Source organism: Sturnus vulgaris, chromosome 10 (assembly GCF_052056855.1).
Source record: "Sturnus vulgaris isolate bStuVul1 chromosome 10, bStuVul1.hap1, whole genome shotgun sequence".
Classification (NCBI taxonomy): Eukaryota; Metazoa; Chordata; class Aves; order Passeriformes; family Sturnidae; genus Sturnus; species Sturnus vulgaris.
The window spans coordinates 6,766,703-6,786,414 of NC_142252.1; the positions used below are offsets into that span (position 1 = coordinate 6,766,703).

The following is a 19,712-nucleotide window of genomic DNA, read 5'->3' on the forward strand; positions in this document are numbered from 1 at the left end:
TCTCGGTGCAGGAGGCAAAGCTGCAACACAGAGCAGGGAGCAACAACCAGCCCCACCATCAGTCTGGCTCTCTGTCCCTCAGCTCTCTCCACGGACACATTTGCTCTTCAAAACACACTCTGTGCCTACAGCTCCCGCCACCCTCCTCCTGCCCTCCCAGTGGCACGGCACAGCAACGCGGCCCCACTTCAGGAACAGGACCCAGCACAGGGGCTTGGAGGCTCCTGTGCAAAGACTGGTCACAGCCCATCTCCACAACAGACATGGCCGTGTTAGACATGGCCGGGCATGCACTGGGACATTTTATTCCACCAGGGCAGGTGCAAATTCTGCTGGGCACATCCCCCTGTGGCTGAGCCCCATTGATCCCCTTCTGCTGGAAACAAGCCCCCTCTTCCCAGCTATCCCCAGGCACCAGCATGGAAAGGCTGATGGCCCTTCAACAGTTCTGTGTCAGGGCCCAGCTGAGGCAGCCCAAGGATCAACCTGGGCAGCCTCCATGGCAGCAGTTCAGCCCACAGGGAGGGATGGAGCGCACTCAGGCTTACCTTGTTCCTCGAGGAAAGGGAGGCCAGAGACCAGGATGCAGAGCCTGGAGCAGAGCAGCCTTTTATACCGTGTTCCAGAGCCCTGTGGGGCCACAAACATTCCTTGTTCCTGAAACATCCAAACCCCTGGGAGTGGCCACTTGCGAGCCCTCGCTACTCATGAGGTCCCTGCCTCTTTCATCTCAGGCATTTTTCACCAGATTCACACCACCCAACATGGAAATGATTCATGTGTGTCCCAGGTTCCTAAGGCCACTTGACTTGGAGGTCCCAGGCCAGTGGAGAATGAGAGTTGACATGGCTTTGTCTAGTGTTTATTGCTTCTGTCCATTGTTCTTCTTGATGGTTAATTTGGCTCCAGTTACAGTGCAATTCAGCCATGAAGAGAAACCTCAGGTCAGCTCTCAGGAGCTTTCAGTGCAGCACTCAGGCTAATCCTGAGGGTCATTTCTTCCACGGGCTTATCACAGACATACAGAGGGCTGTGGGTCAGTTGAGGCAGCAAGTCAACAGTGCACAAGCCCATAGTGGGGAAGAGACCCAACTCTGCAGGGAGGTGGCAAAGCTCAGTGGTAAGGAAAGGCCATGTTCAGCTGGAAGGATGTCCCTGCAGGCCTGATGACAGCCATGGGGAACTTGCTTACAGTCCACAGGCCAGACCACGGCCTGATTTTGTGATCAAAGAGATGCCGCGTCCTTCCCTGAAAGAGACCCACAGCCACACTGACCTATTTTGCTCAGCTCATTCCAGAGGCCAGAGACCTGGGTGGGAACTTTGGGGAAAAGGCCTTTATTTTCCTTCTCTCCTGAAAGTCCAGGGGGTGTTGGAGCCTGCATCTCCATGCCCCCCTCCATGGCTTGCTCATCTCCACCAATTTGAACAAGAGCCGTGTCCTCAACCTCCATCACCCTCCTCAGCCCCTCAACATGTGAGAGGCTGCAGCCCTTCTGTTCTGCCTGGTCCTCTGGCATTGCCTCTCTCCATAAGAGATGCCCACCACCTCCCTTGTCCCCAGGGACACCAAATGGGGACATCAACCCACATGTAGCCCCTCAAGTGCCAGCAAAGTGCACCATCCATGGGGTGATAAGATTCCAGGCCTATGGGATGAGATCTGGACATGGACAGCGAGGAGCACTCAGGATTAGGGGTGAATGCTCCCCAGGGGACATAGAGTGGAAGATCTGTTGGGACACACTTTCTCTCTGCTTTGCAGCCCTTCTGCCCCAAATTGTTCCTTGTAACTGGCAGGGACTTTTCTGACAGTGGCATTATTCAGAGGACAATGGGACAAGGCTCACAGCTTCCGGAGGCTACTGGCAAGTTTCTTCTTCTAAGAACAGGAGCAGAGGACATCCAGTGGTCTCTCCCAGCCTCCATTATCCTGGGCTGCCTCCCATGACCCCTTAAGTAGCCACCAACAGGCAATGCCTTTTGGAAAGCTGCAGCAGCAGCACGGGATTACATGGACGTACAAGGTGTTTTGGGACTGGTCCTAAAAGGTCTGGAAATGCCCCTGACAAAGGCAGAAATTTTTGGGGAAAGAGCCTATGTGCTCTGGTATCCCTGGAATGCTGAGACCAGGGCATCATGTCCTCTCATTTCCACATCAGCATGATTCAGGTTTGCCTGAAGCTCAAGTTGGATTTTCCCAACTCTTCCACCTCACAGTGATTCCCACATGCTCTGCGAGACTGATCCAGTAGCCCTTTGAACTGTGAAATTAATTGAATGGGCAAAGTGATGCCTGCCCCAGGAAAAGGAGCCATGAGCTTTGGGCTCCCTGCCCTCAGCCTCTTCCCCAATGATGCCATCCAGATCCTGGCCTTGGGGCTGCGCACACTGAGCAAAGTGGCTCAATTTGTGTGTGTTAAAATGGCTCAATTTGTCTTTCAGGGAGAGATGTAGGCATGACTTTGATCAGCTTCCTACGTGTTGATTTCCTTGTTTCCTAGAGGATCTCACCTACCCAAGCTGAGGCCAGAGCTGTGGTTGTAAAATGCAGGAGGGCCTTGTTTAGTTTTCAAGGGACACTCAGCTGTGGAGTTTCCCTGAGAGAGGCACTACTGCACCTGCTCTTGGCATCCTTCTCTCTAAATAGGAGTGATGTGGATTTTTTGGGGGATGGCCAGTCATTGCACCTAGATTGGATGGATGGTGGCACTCAAGGACTTGTGGTCTAGAGCTCGATGTCCAACTCGAGGGGTGTCCAACCAGTGATAAGAGTGGATTCTCTGGGTTTGGTGATGGAAGTATTTTGAGGACTATTTAATACCTTGTTGGGATACATGGAGGGAGGGATTGAGTGGATCCTCAGCAGGTTTGTGGATGACATTGAGCTGAGTGATGGGGTTGATACTCTAGAGGAAGGGATGCCATCCAGAGGAACGTGGACAGGATGGAGAGGTGGGTCTGTGCAAAGATCATGAAGCTCAACAAGGTCAAGTGCCAAGGTCAGGGTAACCCCAAACAAGGACACAGGCTAGGCCATGAGTGGATTGAGAGCAGCCCTGCAGAGAAGGACTTGCAGGTGGTTGAAATACAGAACATGAACCTGCACTGCCTGCTAGCAGCCCAGTGCAAAAATCCAATCATATTCTGGGCTGCATCCTGAGCCGTGTGGCCAGCAGATCCAGGGAGGGGATTGTCCTGCTCTGCGTGGCACTCATAGCACCATAGCTGGGTACGGCCTCCAGCTCTAGGACCCACAGCCTAAGAAACACACACACCTGCTACAGGGGGTCCAGAGAAGCCACAAAGATCATCAGGCAAATGGAGCCATTGTACTGTGAGGACAGGGTGAAATGGTTGGGGTTTTGTAACGAAGAGAAGGGAAAAGAGAAGAGAAGAGAAGAGAAGAGAAGAGAAGAGAAGAGAAGAGAAGAGAAGAGAAGAAGAGATATCTTCCAGGAGAAATTCAGTTGAGAAATGGAAGGACACTATATTGGGGAGTGTAGGGATGGGTCAAGGCCTACAGCTTTGAAAATGATTGAATGTATATTTAGATTGGATAGTGCAAAGGAATCCTTTCCTATGAGAGGGACGAGACAGTGCAAAAGGTTGTGAGAGAAGTTGTAAAAGCTGTTTAAGACGGCCCAAGCTAGATGATTTTAATGTCCATTCCATCCCAAAGTGATGTTAAGAGTCATTGAACAATTCTGGGTTGTACGTAGTGAGAGACCAATATTTGAGATGAAAGAGGCAGGGACCTCATGAGTAGCGAGGGCTCGCAAGTGGCCACTCCCAGGGGTTTGGATGTTTCAGGAACAAGGAATGTTTGTGGCCCCACAGGGCTCTGGAACACGGTATAAAAGGCTGCTCTGCTCCAGGCTCTGCATCCTGGTCTCTGGCCTCCCTTTCCTCGAGGAACAAGGTAAGCCTGAGTGCGCTCCATCCCTCCCTGTGGGCTGAACTGCTGCCATGGAGGCTGCCCAGGTTGATCCTTGGGCTGCCTCAGCTGGGCCCTGACACAGAACTGTTGAAGGGCCATCAGCCTTTCCATGCTGGTGCCTGGGGACAGCTGGGAAGAGGGGGCTTGTTTCCAGCAGAAGGGGATCAATGGGGCTCAGCCACAGGGGGATGTGCCCAGCAGAATTTGCACCTGCCCTGGTGGAACAAAATGTCCCAGTGCATGCCCGGCCATGTCTAACACGGCCATGTCTGTTGTGGAGATGGGCTGTGACCAGTCTTTGCACAGGAGCCTCCAAGCCCCTGTGCTGGGTCCTGTTCCTGAAGTGGGGCCGCGTTGCTGTGCCGTGCCACTGGGAGGGCACGAGGAGGGTGGCGGGAGCTGTAGGCACAGAGTGTGTTTTGAAGAGCAAATGTGTCCGTGGAGAGAGCTGAGGGACAGAGAGCCAGACTGATGGTGGGGCTGGTTGTTGCTCTCTGCTCTGTGTTGCAGCTTTGCCTCCTGCACCGAGAGATGTCTTGCTGCAGACCCTGTCCCCCACGGCCCTGCGGCCCCTGTGGCCCAACCCCCCTTGCAAGCAGCTGCAGTGAGCCCTGCATCGCCCGCTGCGCTGACTCCACGGTGTTCATCGAGCCTTCGCCCGTGGTGGTGACCCTGCCGGGCCCCATCCTCAACTCTTTCCCTCAGAGCACAGCCGTGGGATCCTCTCTGTCAGCTGCTGTGGGCAGCTCCCTCAGCACCGCGGGGGTTCCCATCTCTTCTGGGGGCTCCCTTGGCCTGGGGGGGTCAGGCCTGTGTCTGCCTTTCTCCCGCGGGCAGATCTGCTGAAGCCGGCCGATCTTCCCCTTTGTCCTTGCCTAATGGGCCCATCTCCTTCCCTCCCTGCTCCCCCACACGTCTTCCTTGGTCTCTCTTCTGTGCCACCGCTTTTGCTCCTTCTCATTAAAGCCTTTGAGCAGCATCTCTGGAGAGTCGTGGTCCTTTGTTCTGCTCCTCCCTCAGCTACCACCTGCTCTGCCAGGGTAAGCACTGGTTGCTGTCTTGACTTTGCCAGCTGCTGCTCAAAAACTCCCAGAAATTACACCTGAGCAGCAAAGCCTCCATCCCTGAACTTGAATAACCTGCATATCATGGTCCTGCTGGGCCCCGTGCCAATTTTCTCCTGGTCAGAGTTAATACAGACACTTTGAGTAACGTTTCTCTCCTGTCAAGTCTTCTTCCCAATAGCTTAGTAAATTCAATCTTCTCTCTTCTGTTGCTGATATCTTTGCCAGTGATTTTTGAAGCAATCTCACACACTCGTTTGTAAGAGGAGCCTTGGGCTGAAGTGCCTGGGTGTCGGTGTCGTGGCACAGGGTATGTGATGAGCAGCCAGGCAGGGCAGGAGCACGTAGTTGTGGCCGAGTGGTGAAGGCGATGGACTAGAAATCCATTGGGGTTTCCCCGCGCAGGTTCGAATCCTGCCAACTACGGGGCACACGCCCCTTTTGGGCTGCACAGGTCCCACCCCACAGCTGGCTGCCATGGACGGCAGCTGCAGCTGCCCAGAGGGCTCCTGCTCCTGCAGCCCTGCCTGTTCCCGCAGAGCAGCTGCTGGCAGGCAGCCTCGCCTGCCTCCTGAAGGGCTTTCTGCAGGCCACGGGAAAGCCTGATGAGGGGCACCTGTGAGGGCAGGGGACAAAACTCTGTGCTCTGCAGCCAAGCCCACCTGGTGTGGGGAAAATCCTGCAAGGGAATCAATGGAGAAGGAAAGGGGAATTGCAAAGTTCAGCACCACCTGGGGCTGATCATTTCATCACCTCGCATTGACACCAAGTGGGAAAGGCAAGAACTTGCACCGTGAAAACCAGCTTAGCACAAAGTGCCAAGAGCTCAGATCTTTTACTTCGCAGTAAGCATGAGCAGCATTGAGCTGAGGCACCACCAGAACGTGCACAGCTAAAATGGGTGAACTCTTTTGGTTGGCAATTCCAAGCAAAGGCAAGCCATGTCCCACCTTGGGCAGCACAGAACTGAACTGAGGGGCAGGTGCAGTCCTTCAGTGTGCTGGGAGCAGAGCTGGATCTCTGGGCAGGGCTGCAGGGTGAGGCTGAGGCTGGATTTCAGGTGGCCTGATCCCAGCAAGGCCCAAGACTGCAGCCTGCCTTCGGGGGTGCCTTGGGAGATGAACCTGTCAGGGTGTCCATTTAGTGGGGTGGGGGAGGCAGAGCAGAGAGGAAGGGAGGGAGTGAGGGCCAGCAGTGGCCGGCAGCATCAGGCTGCGCCGAGGGCAATGGCAGCCAAGGCTCAGGAGGAGCAGAGTGGCGCAGCGGGAGCGTGCTGGGCCCATAACCCAGAGGTCGATGGATCAAAACCATCCTCTGCTAAGGCTCTTTTTTCACCAGCACTGCCTCACCCGACAGCTTTCACCCTTCTCGGGAAACTTGGCCTTAGCTCTCCTCTTCCCTCTGCTACTGCTTTTGGTGGAAATGATACAACTTCTCTAACTTTTAAAAGTAACTTTATTCAGGGTTCTGTTCACCTCCACCCAATGTAAGGGGAACCAATGCTTTTCTTCAAAAGATTCTGTTTACCCAAATTTAGGGTTTCCCTGGGTGAGGCCTGATATTTTCCTCTCATTAGTCCTTATGCAGCTTGACTGGCTTGGGCTGGAGAAGAGAAGTCAAGGGGGCTTCTGCTATGTGAAGGTAACTTGCCATGGCGTGCCCTGAGTCAGAAAGAGCTTGTTGCAGTTTGAGAAAGAGAAGATTGTGTGTGGTTCTGAGCCAGGCACTTGTAAGAGAGGCCATGGGCGACTTGCAGAAGGAGCTGTGGTGCTGCCCTGAAGGATGGTGTGATTAGAGAGTGCCTGGAGGCCCTGCAGGAAGGCTGCACTTGGTGATAGATGTCCAAGGTGATGGAGAGAGAGTAAGGCAAGGGGGCATGCAGCTGAGTGAGGCTGAGCACAGGGGCCAGAGGTGACCTGTGCAGAAGGTCCCATGGTGTAATGGTGAGCACTCTGGACTCTGAATCCAGTGATCTGAGTTCAAATGTCAGTGGGACCTCAGTCCTTTTGCTCCCTCAGGCTTTTCCTCAGCATGCGAACACTCACAGCTCTCCTCTGCTGCTGCTTCACTTGTGGAGTGTTCTCAGATGACTCACAAAGCAGCTGAGGTGGAGACCACCCACTCAAAAGGGGTCAGGCACAGGAGGCTGCTCTGGGACTGCTCAGCTCCTATGTCACATGCATCCAAAAGCAAACTGAGACAGAGCTACACGCTGTGGACAGCTGCTCATAGGTTGGAGCATTCCCACAGTAACAGCAGGTTACTCTGTGTGGCATTACTGGTGGGTGCACCTGTGTCGACTGCTCCTTTCTTGCTCCTTTCCTGTGCGGCTCTTATTCCTCTCTTCCCTGCCAATGTCTTTCTATTGCTCTGCAATCAGTTCCAGGAGCTATGCCAACATTGGGCAGTGTCCCATCATTAGGGTTACATTTGCTGCCATGGCAGAGGGGAGGACCTTCCTGGCAGAGCAGGTGGTAGCTGAGGGAGGAGCAGAACAAAGGACCACGACTCTCCAGAGATGCTGCTCAAAGGCTTTAATGAGAAGGAGCAAAAGCGGTGGCACAGAAGAGAGACCAAGGAAGACGTGTGGGGGAGCAGGGAGGGAAGGAGATGGGCCCATTAGGCAAGGACAAAGGGGAAGATCGGCCGGCTTCAGCAGATCTGCCCGCGGGAGAAAGGCAGACACAGGCCTGACCCCCCCAGGCCAAGGGAGCCCCCAGAAGAGATGGGAACCCCCGCGGTGCTGAGGGAGCTGCCCACAGCAGCTGACAGAGAGGATCCCACGGCTGTGCTCTGAGGGAAAGAGGTGAGGATGGGGCCCGGCAGGGTCACCACCACGGGCGAAGGCTCGATGAACACCGTGGAGTCAGCGCAGCGGGCGATGCAGGGCTCACTGCAGCTGCTTGCAAGGGGGGTTGGGCCACAGGGGCCGCAGGGCCGTGGGGGACAGGGTCTGCAGCAAGACATCTCTCGGTGCAGGAGGCAAAGCTGCAACACAGAGCAGGGAGCAACAACCAGCCCCACCATCAGTCTGGCTCTCTGTCCCTCAGCTCTCTCCACGGACACATTTGCTCTTCAAAACACACTCTGTGCCTACAGCTCCCGCCACCCTCCTCGTGCCCTCCCAGTGGCACGGCACAGCAACGCGGCCCCACTTCAGGAACAGGACCCAGCACAGGGGCTTGGAGGCTCCTGTGCAAAGACTGGTCACAGCCCATCTCCACAACAGACATGGCCGTGTTAGACATGGCCGGGCATGCACTGGGACATTTTGTTCCACCAGGGCAGGTGCAAATTCTGCTGGGCACATCCCCCTGTGGCTGAGCCCCATTGATCCCCTTCTGCTGGAAACAAGCCCCCTCTTCCCAGCTGTCCCCAGGCACCAGCATGGAAAGGCTGATGGCCCTTCAACAGTTCTGTGTCAGGGCCCAGCTGAGGCATCCCAAGGATCAACCTGGGCAGCCTCCATGGCAGCAGTTCAGCCCACAGGGAGGGATGGAGCGCACTCAGGCTTACCTTGTTCCTCGAGGAAAGGGAGGCCAGAGACCAGGATGCAGAGCCTGGAGCAGAGCAGCCTTTTATACCGTGTTCCAGAGCCCTGTGGGGCCACAAACATTCCTTGTTCCTGAAACATCCAAACCCCTGGGAGTGGCCACTTGTGAGCCCTGGCTGCTCATGAGGTCCCTGCCTCTTTCATCTCAAATATTGGTCTCTCGCTACGTACAACCCAGAATTTTTCAATGACTCTTTGTATCAGTTTACGATGGAATGGTTCTTGAAATCATCTAGCTTGAGCTGTCTTAAACAGCTTTCACAACTTCTCTGCACAACCTGTTGCAGTGTCTCATCGCTCTCCAGGAAAAGATTCCTTTGCAATATCTAATCTAAATATTCCTGCGTTCTCTTTTGAACCTGTAGCCTTTGACCCATGCCTACACACCCCAACCAAGTATCCTTCCCTTTCTCAACTGAATGTCTCCTGAGAGACTGCTCTTCTCTTTGCTACACAACTCCAATCCTCTCAGCCTGTCTTCACAGTCCAATGGCTCCATTTGCCTGATGATCTTCGTGGCTTCTCTGGACCCCCTGTAGCAGGTGTGTGTGTTTCTTAGGCTGTGGGTCCTAGAGCTGGAGGCAGTACCCAGCTATGGTTCCAAGAGAGTCACCCAGAGCAGGACAATCCCCTCCCTGGATCTGCTGGCCACACGGCTCTGGATGCAGCCCAGAATATGATTGGATTTTTGCACTGGGCTGCTAGCAGGCAGTGCAGGTTCATGTTCTGTGTTTCAACCACCTGCAAGTCCTTCTCTGCAGGGCTGCTCTCAATCCACTCGTGGCCTAGCCTGTGTCCATGTTTGGTGTTACCCTGACCATGGCACTTGACCTTGTTGAGCTTCATGAGCTTTGCACAGACCCACCTCTCCATCCTGTCCACGTTCCTCTGGATGGCATCCCTTCCTCTAGAGTATCAACCCCATCACTCAGCTCAATGTCATCCACAAACCTGCTGAGGATCCACTCAATCCCTCCCTCCATGTCTCCCAACAAGGTATTAAATAGTCCTCAAAATATTTCCATCACCAAACCCAGAGAATCCACTCTGATCATTGGTTGGACACCCCTCGAGTTGGACATCGAGCTCTAGACCACAAGTCTTGTTGCCACCATCCAAACAATTCCATGTTAACTTAGTGGACAACACCCAAAAAATCCACATCACTCCTATTTAGAGAGAAGGATGCCAAGAGCAGGTGCAGCACTGCCTGTCTCAGGGAATCTCCACAGCTGAGTGTCCCTTGAAAACTAAACAAGGCCCTCCTGCATTTTACAACCACAGCTCTGGCCTCAGCTTGGGTAGGTGAGATCCTCTAGGAAACAAGGAAATCAACACGTAGGAAGCTGATCAAAGTCATGCCTACATCTCTCCCTGAAAGACAAATTGAGCCATTTTAACACACACAAATTGAGCCACTTTGCTCAGTGTGCACAGCCCCGAGGCCAGGATCTGGATGGCATCATTGGGGAAGAGGCTGAGGGCAGGGAGCCCAAAGCTCATGGCTCCTTTTCCTGGGGCAGGCATCACTTTGCCCATTCAATTAATTTCACAGTTCAAAGGGCTACTGGATCAGTCTCGCAGAGCATGTGGGAATCACTGAGGTGGAAGAGTTGGGAAAATCCAACTTGAGCTTCAGGCAAACCTGAATCATGCTGATGTGGAAATGAGAGGACATGATGCCCTGGTCTCAGCATTCCAGGGATACCAGAGCACATAGGCTCTTTCCCCAAAAATTTCTGCCTTTGTCAGGGGCATTTCCAGACCTTTTAGGACCAGTCCCAAAACACCTTGTACGTCCATGTAATCCCGTGCTGCTGCTGCAGCTTTCCAAAAGGCATTGCCTGTTGGTGGTTACTTAAGGGGTCATGGGAGGCAGCCCAGGATAATGGAGGCTGGGAGAGACCACTGGATGTCCTCTGCTCCTGTTCTTAGAAGAAGAAACTTGCCAGTAGCCTCCGGAAGCTGTGAGCCTTGTCCCATTGTCCTCTGAACACTGCCACTGTCAGAAAAGTCCCTGCCAGTTACAAGGAACAATTTGGGGCAGAAGGGCTGCAAAGCAGAGAGAAAGTGTGTCCCAACAGATCTTCCACTCTATGTCCCCTGGGGAGCATTCACCCCTAATACTGAGAATTCCTCGCTGTCCATGTCCAGATCTCATCCCATAAGCCTGGAATCTTATCACCCCATGGATGGTGCCCTTTGCTGGCACTTGAGGGGCTACATGTGGGTTGATGTCCCCATTTGGTGTCCCTGGGGACAAGGGAGGTAGTGGGCATCTCTTATGGAGAGAGGCAATGCCAGAGGACCAGGCAGAACAGAAGGGCTGCAGCCCCTGACACGTGGGGGGAGGTTGAGGGCACTGCTCGTGTTTAAGGTGGTGGAGATGAGCAAGGTGTGGAGGGGGGCATGGAGCTGATGACTCCAGCACGTCCTGGACTTTCTGGAGAGAAGGGAGCCAAACTCTCCTGAGACATGCACTGTCAAAGGGCAAGAGGCAGCAATCACAAGTTGCAAGAAAGGAAATCTCAAGGCTGCCTGGGGGAAGATATGGGACAGGCCTAGGAGAGCTGCACAAGGGATAGTGACCTTTTCTTGAGCTGTGACATTGCTTAGAAGTCAGCAGGATAAGGCCCAGAGCCTGCTGAGGAACTGGGGCAGTTTGATCTGCCCAGAGCAGTTGAGAGGAGCACAAGACCTCCAGAGTTCCAGCCAGACCTTCTGGGGTTGATCTGGAGTACTCTGAGTCACTACAGCCCTGGAGCAGTCACCAAAAGACCATGCCTTGGGAGACAGCAAATGCAGGAGATTGCAGAGAAGCACCAGGTGATGCTTGAACAGGGAGAAAAGGTGGGGGAATACCCTTCATGGCAGCAGGACATTGAGGATATGAGCTCTGTTATCCCCTGAGTGCCTGAGTGTGTGGCACCCAGTCCACCCAAGTCCACACTGGGTGACTCAGATTTGCTTGGAGCTCAGGGATTTTCCCAGCTCTTCCACATCGTGATGACACCCACGTGCTCTGGGAGACTGATCCAATGTCCCTTTGAAATGTAAAATGCATGGAATGGGAAACTCCATGCCAGACCCAGAAAAAAGAGCCATGGGCTTTTGGCTCCCTGCCCTCATCCATTTCCCCAAAGCCACCAGCCAGGTCTGCGGCCTCTGCCATGAGCTGAGCAAAATAGGTCAGTGTGGCTGTGGGTCTCTTTCAGGGAAGGACGCGGCATCTCTTTGATCACAAAATCAGGCCGTGGTCTGGCCTGTGGACTGTAAGCAAGTTCCCCATGGCTGTCATCAGGCCTGCAGGGACATCCTTCCAGCTGAACATGGCCTTTCCTTACCACTGAGCTTTGCCACCTCCCTGCAGAGTTGGGTCTCTTCCCCACTATGGGCTTGTGCACTGTTGACTTGCTGCCTCAACTGACCCACAGCCCTCTGTATGTCTGTGATAAGCCCGTGGAAGAAATGACCCTCAGGATTAGCCTGAGTGCTGCACTGAAAGCTCCTGAGAGCTGACCTGAGGTTTCTCTTCATGGCTGAATTGCACTGTAACTGGAGCCAAATTAACCATCAAGAAGAACAATGGACAGAAGCAATAAACACTAGACAAAGCCATGTCAACTCTCATTCTCCACTGGCCTGGGACCTCCAAGTCAAGTGGCCTTAGGAACCTGGGACACACATGAATCATTTCCATGTTGGGTGGTGTGAATCTGGTGAAAAATGCCTGAGATGAAAGAGGCAGGGACCTCATGAGTAGCGAGGGCTCACAAGTGGCCACTCCCAGGGGTTTGGATGTTTCAGGAACAAGGAATGTTTGTGGCCCCACAGGGCTCTGGAACACGGTATAAAAGGCTGCTCTGCTCCAGGCTCTGCATCCTGGTCTCTGGCCTCCCTTTCCTCGAGGAACAAGGTAAGCCTGAGTGCGCTCCATCCCTCCCTGTGGGCTGAACTGCTGCCATGGAGGCTGCCCAGGTTGATCCTTGGGCTGCCTCAGCTGGGCCCTGACACAGAACTGTTGAAGGGCCATCAGCCTTTCCATGCTGGTGCCTGGGGACAGCTGGGAAGAGGGGGCTTGTTTCCAGCAGAAGGGGATCAATGGGGCTCAGCCACAGGGGGATGTGCCCAGCAGAATTTGCACCTGCCCTGGTGGAACAAAATGTCCCAGTGCATGCTCGGCCATGTCTAACACGGCCATGTCTGTTGTGGAGATGGGCTGTGACCAGTCTTTGCACAGGAGCCTTCAAGCCCCTGTGCTGGGTCCTGTTCCTGAAGTGGGGCCGCGTTGCTGTGCCGTGCCACTGGGAGGGCACGAGGAGGGTGGCGGGAGCTGTAGGCACAGAGTGTGTTTTGAAGAGCAAATGTGTCCGTGGAGAGAGCTGAGGGACAGAGAGCCAGAGTGGTGGTGAGGCTGGTTGTTGCTCTCTGCTCTGTGTTGCAGCTTTGCCTCCTGCACCGAGAGATGTCTTGCTGCAGACCCTGTCCCCCACGGCCCTGCGGCCCCTGTGGCCCAACCCCCCTTGCAAGCAGCTGCAGTGAGCCCTGCATCGCCCGCTGCGCTGACTCCACGGTGTTCATCGAGCCTTCGCCCGTGGTGGTGACCCTGCCGGGCCCCATCCTCAACTCTTTCCCTCAGAGCACAGCCGTGGGATCCTCTCTGTCAGCTGCTGTGGGCAGCTCCCTCAGCACCGCGGGGGTTCCCATCTCTTCTGGGGGCTCCCTTGGCCTGGGGGGGTCAGGCCTGTGTCTGCCTTTCTCCCGCGGGCAGATCTGCTGAAGCCGGCCGATCTTCCCCTTTGTCCTTGCCTAATGGGCCCATCTCCTTCCCTCCCTGCTCCCCCACACGTCTTCCTTGGTCTCTCTTCTGTGCCACCGCTTTTGCTCCTTCTCATTAAAGCCTTTGAGCAGCATCTCTGGAGAGTCGTGGTCCTTTGTTCTGCTCCTCCCTCAGCTACCACCTGCTCTGCCAGGGTAAGCACTGGTTGCTGTCTTGACTTTGCCAGCTGCTGCTCAAAAACTCCCAGAAATTACACCTGAGCAGCAAAGCCTCCATCCCTGAACTTGAATAACCTGCATATCATGGTCCTGCTGGGCCCCGTGCCAATTTTCTCCTGGTCAGAGTTAATACAGACACTTTGAGTAACGTTTCTCTCCTGTCAAGTCTTCTTCCCAATAGCTTAGTAAATTCAATCTTCTCTCTTCTGTTGCTGATATCTTTGCCAGTGATTTTTGAAGCAATCTCACACACTCGTTTGTAAGAGGAGCCTTGGGCTGAAGTGCCTGGGTGTCGGTGTCGTGGCACAGGGTATGTGATGAGCAGCCAGGCAGGGCAGGAGCACGTAGTTGTGGCCGAGTGGTGAAGGCGATGGACTAGAAATCCATTGGGGTTTCCCCGCGCAGGTTCGAATCCTGCCAACTACGGGGCACACGCCCCTTTTGGGCTGCACAGGTCCCACCCCACAGCTGGCTGCCATGGACGGCAGCTGCAGCTGCCCAGAGGGCTCCTGCTCCTGCAGCCCTGCCTGTTCCCGCAGAGCAGCTGCTGGCAGGCAGCCTCGCCTGCCTCCTGAAGGGCTTTCTGCAGGCCACGGGAAAGCCTGATGAGGGGCACCTGTGAGGGCAGGGGACAAAACTCTGTGCTCTGCAGCCAAGCCCACCTGGTGTGGGGAAAATCCTGCAAGGGAAAGCAATCTCAGAGGTGTTGTCTGCATCAATGGAGAAGGAAAGGGGAATTGCAAAGTGCAGCACCACCTGGGGCTGATCATTTCATCACCTCGCATTGACACCAAGTGGGAAAGGCAAGAACTTGCACCGTGAAAACCAGCTTAGCACAAAGTGCCAAGAGCTCAGATCTTTTACTTCGCAGTAAGCATTGAGCTGAGGCACCACCAGAACGTGCACAGCTAAAATGGGTGAACTCTTTTGGTTGGCAATTCCAAGCAAAGGCAAGCCATGTCCCACCTTGGGCAGCACAGAACTGAACTGAGGGGCAGGTGCAGTCCTTCAGTGTGCTGGGAGCAGAGCTGGATCTCTGGGCAGGGCTGCAGGGTGAGGCTGAGGCTGGATTTCAGGTGGCCTGATCCCTAGCAAGGCCCAAGACTGCAGCCTGCCTTCGGGGGTGCCTTGGGAGATGAACCTGTCAGGGTGTCCATTTAGTGGGGTGGGGGAGGCAGAGCAGAGAGGAAGGGAGGGAGTGAGGGCCAGCAGTGGCCGGCAGCATCAGGCTGCGCCGAGGGCAATGGCAGCCAAGGCTCAGGAGGAGCAGAGTGGCGCAGCGGGAGCGTGCTGGGCCCATAACCCAGAGGTCGATGGATCGAAACCATCCTCTGCTAAGGCTCTTTTTTCACCAGCACTGCCTCACCCGACAGCTTTCACCCTTCTCGGCTCTAGATTTTCTGGCAAACCCTGGCCATAGCCCTCTTATTCCCTCTGTCCCTGCTCTGTGCATTTGGTGGAAAGGATATAAGTTGTCTAACTTTTAAATATATCTTTATTGAGGGTTGTGTTCACGGCTGACAAGGGCAACCAAAGCTTTTCTTCAAAAGATTCTGTTTACCCAAATTTAGGGTTTCCCTGGGTGAGGCCTGATATTTTCCTCTCATTAGTCCTTATGCAGCTTGACTGGCTTGGGCTGAAGAAGTCAAGGAGGCTTCTGCTGTGGGAAGGGAACTTGCCATGGCGTGCCCTGAGTCAGAAAGAGCTTGTTGCAGTTTGAGAAAGAGAAGATTGTGTGTGGTTCTGAGCCAGGCACTTGTAAGAGAGGCCATGGGCGACTTGCAGAAGGAGCTGTGGTGCTGCCCTGAAGGATGGTGTGATTAGAGAGTGCCTGGAGGCCCTGCGGGAAGGCTGCACTTGGTGATAGATGTCCAAGGTGATGGAGAGAGAGTCAGGCAAGGCAAGGGGGCATGCAGCTGAGTGAGGCTGAGCACAGGGGCCAGAGGTGACCTGTGCAGAAGGTCCCATGGTGTAATGGTGAGCACTCTGGACTCTGAATCCAGTGATCTGAGTTCAAATGTCAGTGGGACCTCAGTCCTTTTGTTCCTTCAGGCTTTTCCTCAGCATGCGAACACTCACAGCTCTCCTCTGCTGCTGCTTCACTTGTGGAGTGTTCTCAGATGAATCACAAAGCAGCTGAGGTGGAGACCACCCACTCAAAAGGGATCAGGCACAGGAGGCTGCTCTGGGACTGCTCAGCTCCTATGTCACATGCATCCAAAAGCAAACTGAGACAGAGCTACACGCTGTGGACAGCTGCTCATAGGTTGGAGCATTCCCACAGTAACAGCAGGTTACTCTGTGTGGCATTACTGGTGGGTGCACCTGTGTCGACTGCTCCTTTCTTGCTCCTTTCCTGTGCGGCTCTTATTCCTCTCTTCCCTGCCAATGTCTTTCTATTGCTCTGCAATCAGTTCCAGGAGCTATGCCAACATTGGGCAGTGTCCCATCATTAGGGTTACATTTGCTGCCATGGCAGAGGGGAGGACCTTCCCGGCAGAGCAAGTGGTAGCTGAGGGAGGAGCAGAACAAAGGACCACGACTCTCCAGAGATGCTGCTCAAAGGCTTTAATGAGAAGGAGCAAAAGCGGTGGCACAGAAGAGAGACCAAGGAAGACGTGTGGGGGAGCAGGGAGGGAAGGAGATGGGCCCATTAGGCAAGGACAAAGGGGAAGATCGGCCGGCTTCAGCAGATCTGCCCGCGGGAGAAAGGCAGACACAGGCCTGACCCCCCCAGGCCAAGGGAGCCCCCAGAAGAGATGGGAACCCCCGCGGTGCTGAGGGAGCTGCCCACAGCAGCTGACAGAGAGGATCCCACGGCTGTGCTCTGAGGGAAAGAGTTGAGGATGGGGCCCGGCAGGGTCACCACCACGGGCGAAGGCTCGATGAACACCGTGGAGTCAGCGCAGCGGGCGATGCAGGGCTCACTGCAGCTGCTTGCAAGGGGGGTTGGGCCACAGGGGCCGCAGGGCCGTGGGGGACAGGGTCTGCAGCAAGACATCTCTCGGTGCAGGAGGCAAAGCTGCAACACAGAGCAGGGAGCAACAACCAGCCTCACCATCAGTCTGGCTCTCTGTCCCTCAGCTCTCTCCACGGACACATTTGCTCTTCAAAACACACTCTGTGCCTACAGCTCCCGCCACCCTCCTCGTGCCCTCCCAGTGGCACGGCACAGCAACGCGGCCCCACTTCAGGAACAGGACCCAGCACAGGGGCTTGAAGGCTCCTGTGCAAAGACTGGTCACAGCCCATCTCCACAACAGACATGGCCGTGTTAGACATGGCCGGGCATGCACTGGGACATTTTGTTCCACCAGGGCAGGTGCAAATTCTGCTGGGCACATCCCCCTGTGGCTGAGCCCCATTGATTCCCTTCTGCTGGAAACAAGCCCCCTCTTCCCAGCTGTCCCCAGGCACCAGCATGGAAAGGCTGATGGCCCTTCAACAGTTCTGTGTCAGGGCCCAGCTGAGGCAGCCCAAGGATCAACCTGGGCAGCCTCCATGGCAGCAGTTCAGCCCACAGGGAGGGATGGAGCGCACTCAGGCTTACCTTGTTCCTCGAGGAAAGGGAGGCCAGAGACCAGGATGCAGAGCCTGGAGCAGAGCAGCCTTTTATACCGTGTTCCAGAGCCCTGTGGGGCCACAAACATTCCTTGTTCCTGAAACATCCAAACCCCTGGGAGTGGCCACTTGCGAGCCCTCGCTACTCATGAGGTCCCTGCCTCTTTCATCTCAAATATTGGTCTCTCGCTACGTACAACCCAGAATTGTTCAATGACTCTTAACATCACTTTGGGATGGAATGGACATTAAAATCATCTAGCTTGGGCCGTCTTAAACAGCTTTTACAACTTCTCTCACAACCTTTTGCACTGTCTCGTCCCTCTCATAGGAAAGGATTCCTTTGCACTATCCAATCTAAATATACATTCAATCATTTTCAAAGCTGTAGGCCTTGACCCATCCCTACACACCCCAATATAGTGTCCTTCCATTTCTCAACTGAATTTCTCCTGGAAGATATCTCTTCTCTTCTCTTCTCTTCTCTTCTCTTCTCTTCTCTTCTCTTCTCTTCTCTTCTCTTCTCTTCTCTTCTCTTCTCTTCTCTTCTCTTCTCTTCTCTTCTCTTCTCTTCTCTTCTCTTCTCTTCTCTTCTCTTTTCCCTTCCCTTCGTTACAAAACCCCAACCATCTCACCCTGTCCTCACAGTACAATGGCTCCATTTGCCTGATGATCTTCGTGGCTTCTCTGGACCCCCTGTAGCAGGTGTGTGTGTTTCTTAGGCTGTGGGTCCTAGAGCTGGAGGCCGTACCCAGCTATGGTGCCATGAGTGCCACGCAGAGCAGGACAATCCCCTCCCTGGATCTTCTGGCCACATGGCTCAGGATGCAGCCCAGAATATGATTGGATTTTTGCACTGGGCTGCTAGCAGGCAGTGCAGGTTCATGTTCTGTATTTCAACCACCTGCAAGTCCTTCTCTGCAGGGCTGCTCTCAATCCACTCATGGCCTAGCCTGTGTCCATGTTTGGGGTTACCCTGACCTTGGCACTTGACCTTGTTGAGCTTCATGAGCTTTGCACAGACCCACCTCTCCATCTTGTCCACGTTCCTCTGGATGGCATCCCTTCCTCTAGAGTATCAACCCCATCACTCAGCTCAATGTCATCCACAAACCTGCTGAGGATCCACTCAATCCCTCCCTCCATGTATCCCAACAAGGTATTAAATAGTCCTCAAAATATTTCCATCACCAAACCCAGAGAATCCACTCTTATCACTGGTTGGACACCCCTCGAGTTGGACATCGAGCTCTAGACCACAAGTCCTTGAGTGCCACCATCCATCCAATCTAGGTGCAATGACTGGCCATCCCCCAAAAAATCCACATCACTCCTATTTAGAGAGAAGGATGCCAAGAGCAGGTGCAGTAGTGCCTCTCTCAGGGAAACTCCACAGCTGAGTGTCCCTTGAAAACTAAACAAGGCCCTCCTGCATTTTACAACCACAGCTCTGGCCTCAGCTTGGGTAGGTGAGATCCTCTAGGAAACAAGGAAATCAACACGTAGGAAGCTGATCAAAGTCATGCCTACATCTCTCCCTGAAAGACAAATTGAGCCATTTTAACACACACAAATTGAGCCACTTTGCTCAGTGTGCTCAGCCCCGAGGCCAGGATCTGGATGGCATCATTGGGGAAGAGGCTGAGGGCAGGGAGCCCAAAGCTCATGGCTCCTTTTCCTGGGGCAGGCATCACTTTGCCCATTCAATTAATTTCACAGTTCAAAGGGCTACTGGATCAGTCTCGCAGAGCATGTGGGAATCACTGTGAGGTGGAAGAGTTGGGAAAATCCAACTTGAGCTTCAGGCAAACCTGAATCATGCTGATGTGGAAATGAGAGGACATGATGCCCTGGTCTCAGCATTCCAGGGATACCAGAGCACATAGGCTCTTTCCCCAAAAATTTCTGCCTTTGTCAGGGGCATTTCCAGACCTTTTAGGACCAGTCCCAAAACACCTTGTACGTCCATGTAATCCCGTGCTGCTGCTGCAGCTTTCCAAAAGGCATTGCCTGTTGGTGGCTACTTAAGGGGTCATGGGAGGCAGCCCAGGATAATGGAGGCTGGGAGAGACCACTGGATGTCCTCTGCTCCTGTTCTTAGAAGAAGAAACTTGCCAGTAGCCTCCGGAAGCTGTGAGCCTTGTCCCATTGTCCTCTGAACACTGCCACTCTCAGAAAAGTCCCTGCCAGTTACAAGGAACAATTTGGGGCAGAAGGGCTGCAAAGCAGAGAGAAAGTGTGTCCCAACAGATCTTCCACTCTATGTCCCCTGGGGAGCATTCACCCCTAATACTGAGAATTCCTCGCTGTCCATGTCCAGATCTCATCCCATAAGCCTGGAATCTTATCACCCCATGGATGGTGCACTTTGCTGGCACTTGAGGGGCTACATGTGGGTTGATGTCCCCATTTGGTGTCCCTGGGGACAAGGGAGGTGGTGGGCATCTCTTATGGAGAGAGGCAATGCCAGAGGACCAGGCAGAACAGAAGGGCTGCAGCCCCTCACATGTTGAGGGGCTGAGGAGGGTGATGGAGGTTGAGGACACGGCTCTTGTACAAATTGGTGGAGATGAGCAAGCCATGGAGGGGGGCATGG

The 19,712-nt window shown here is 54.2% G+C and overlaps 6 non-coding genes across 6 annotated transcripts; all 6 read left to right on the top strand.

Annotated features, from left to right (window-relative positions):
- The first annotated feature begins 5,348 nt into the window (after window positions 1-5,348).
- On the top strand, window positions 5,349-5,430 carry TRNAS-AGA (transfer RNA serine (anticodon AGA)). Its single transcript has one exon. It is a non-coding gene; the product is annotated as a tRNA-Ser (tRNA).
- An 822-nt stretch (window positions 5,431-6,252) lies between these two features.
- TRNAM-CAU (transfer RNA methionine (anticodon CAU)) lies at window positions 6,253-6,324 on the top strand. The gene has a single exon. It is a non-coding gene; the product is annotated as a tRNA-Met (tRNA).
- Window positions 6,325-6,930: 606 nt separating this feature from the next.
- TRNAQ-CUG (transfer RNA glutamine (anticodon CUG)) lies at window positions 6,931-7,002 on the top strand. The gene has a single exon. It is a non-coding gene; the product is annotated as a tRNA-Gln (tRNA).
- A 6,897-nt stretch (window positions 7,003-13,899) lies between these two features.
- TRNAS-AGA (transfer RNA serine (anticodon AGA)) lies at window positions 13,900-13,981 on the top strand. The gene has a single exon. It is a non-coding gene; the product is annotated as a tRNA-Ser (tRNA).
- An 839-nt stretch (window positions 13,982-14,820) lies between these two features.
- TRNAM-CAU (transfer RNA methionine (anticodon CAU)) lies at window positions 14,821-14,892 on the top strand. The gene has a single exon. It is a non-coding gene; the product is annotated as a tRNA-Met (tRNA).
- A 623-nt stretch (window positions 14,893-15,515) lies between these two features.
- On the top strand, window positions 15,516-15,587 carry TRNAQ-CUG (transfer RNA glutamine (anticodon CUG)). The gene has a single exon. It is a non-coding gene; the product is annotated as a tRNA-Gln (tRNA).
- Window positions 15,588-19,712: the final 4,125 nt, after the last annotated feature.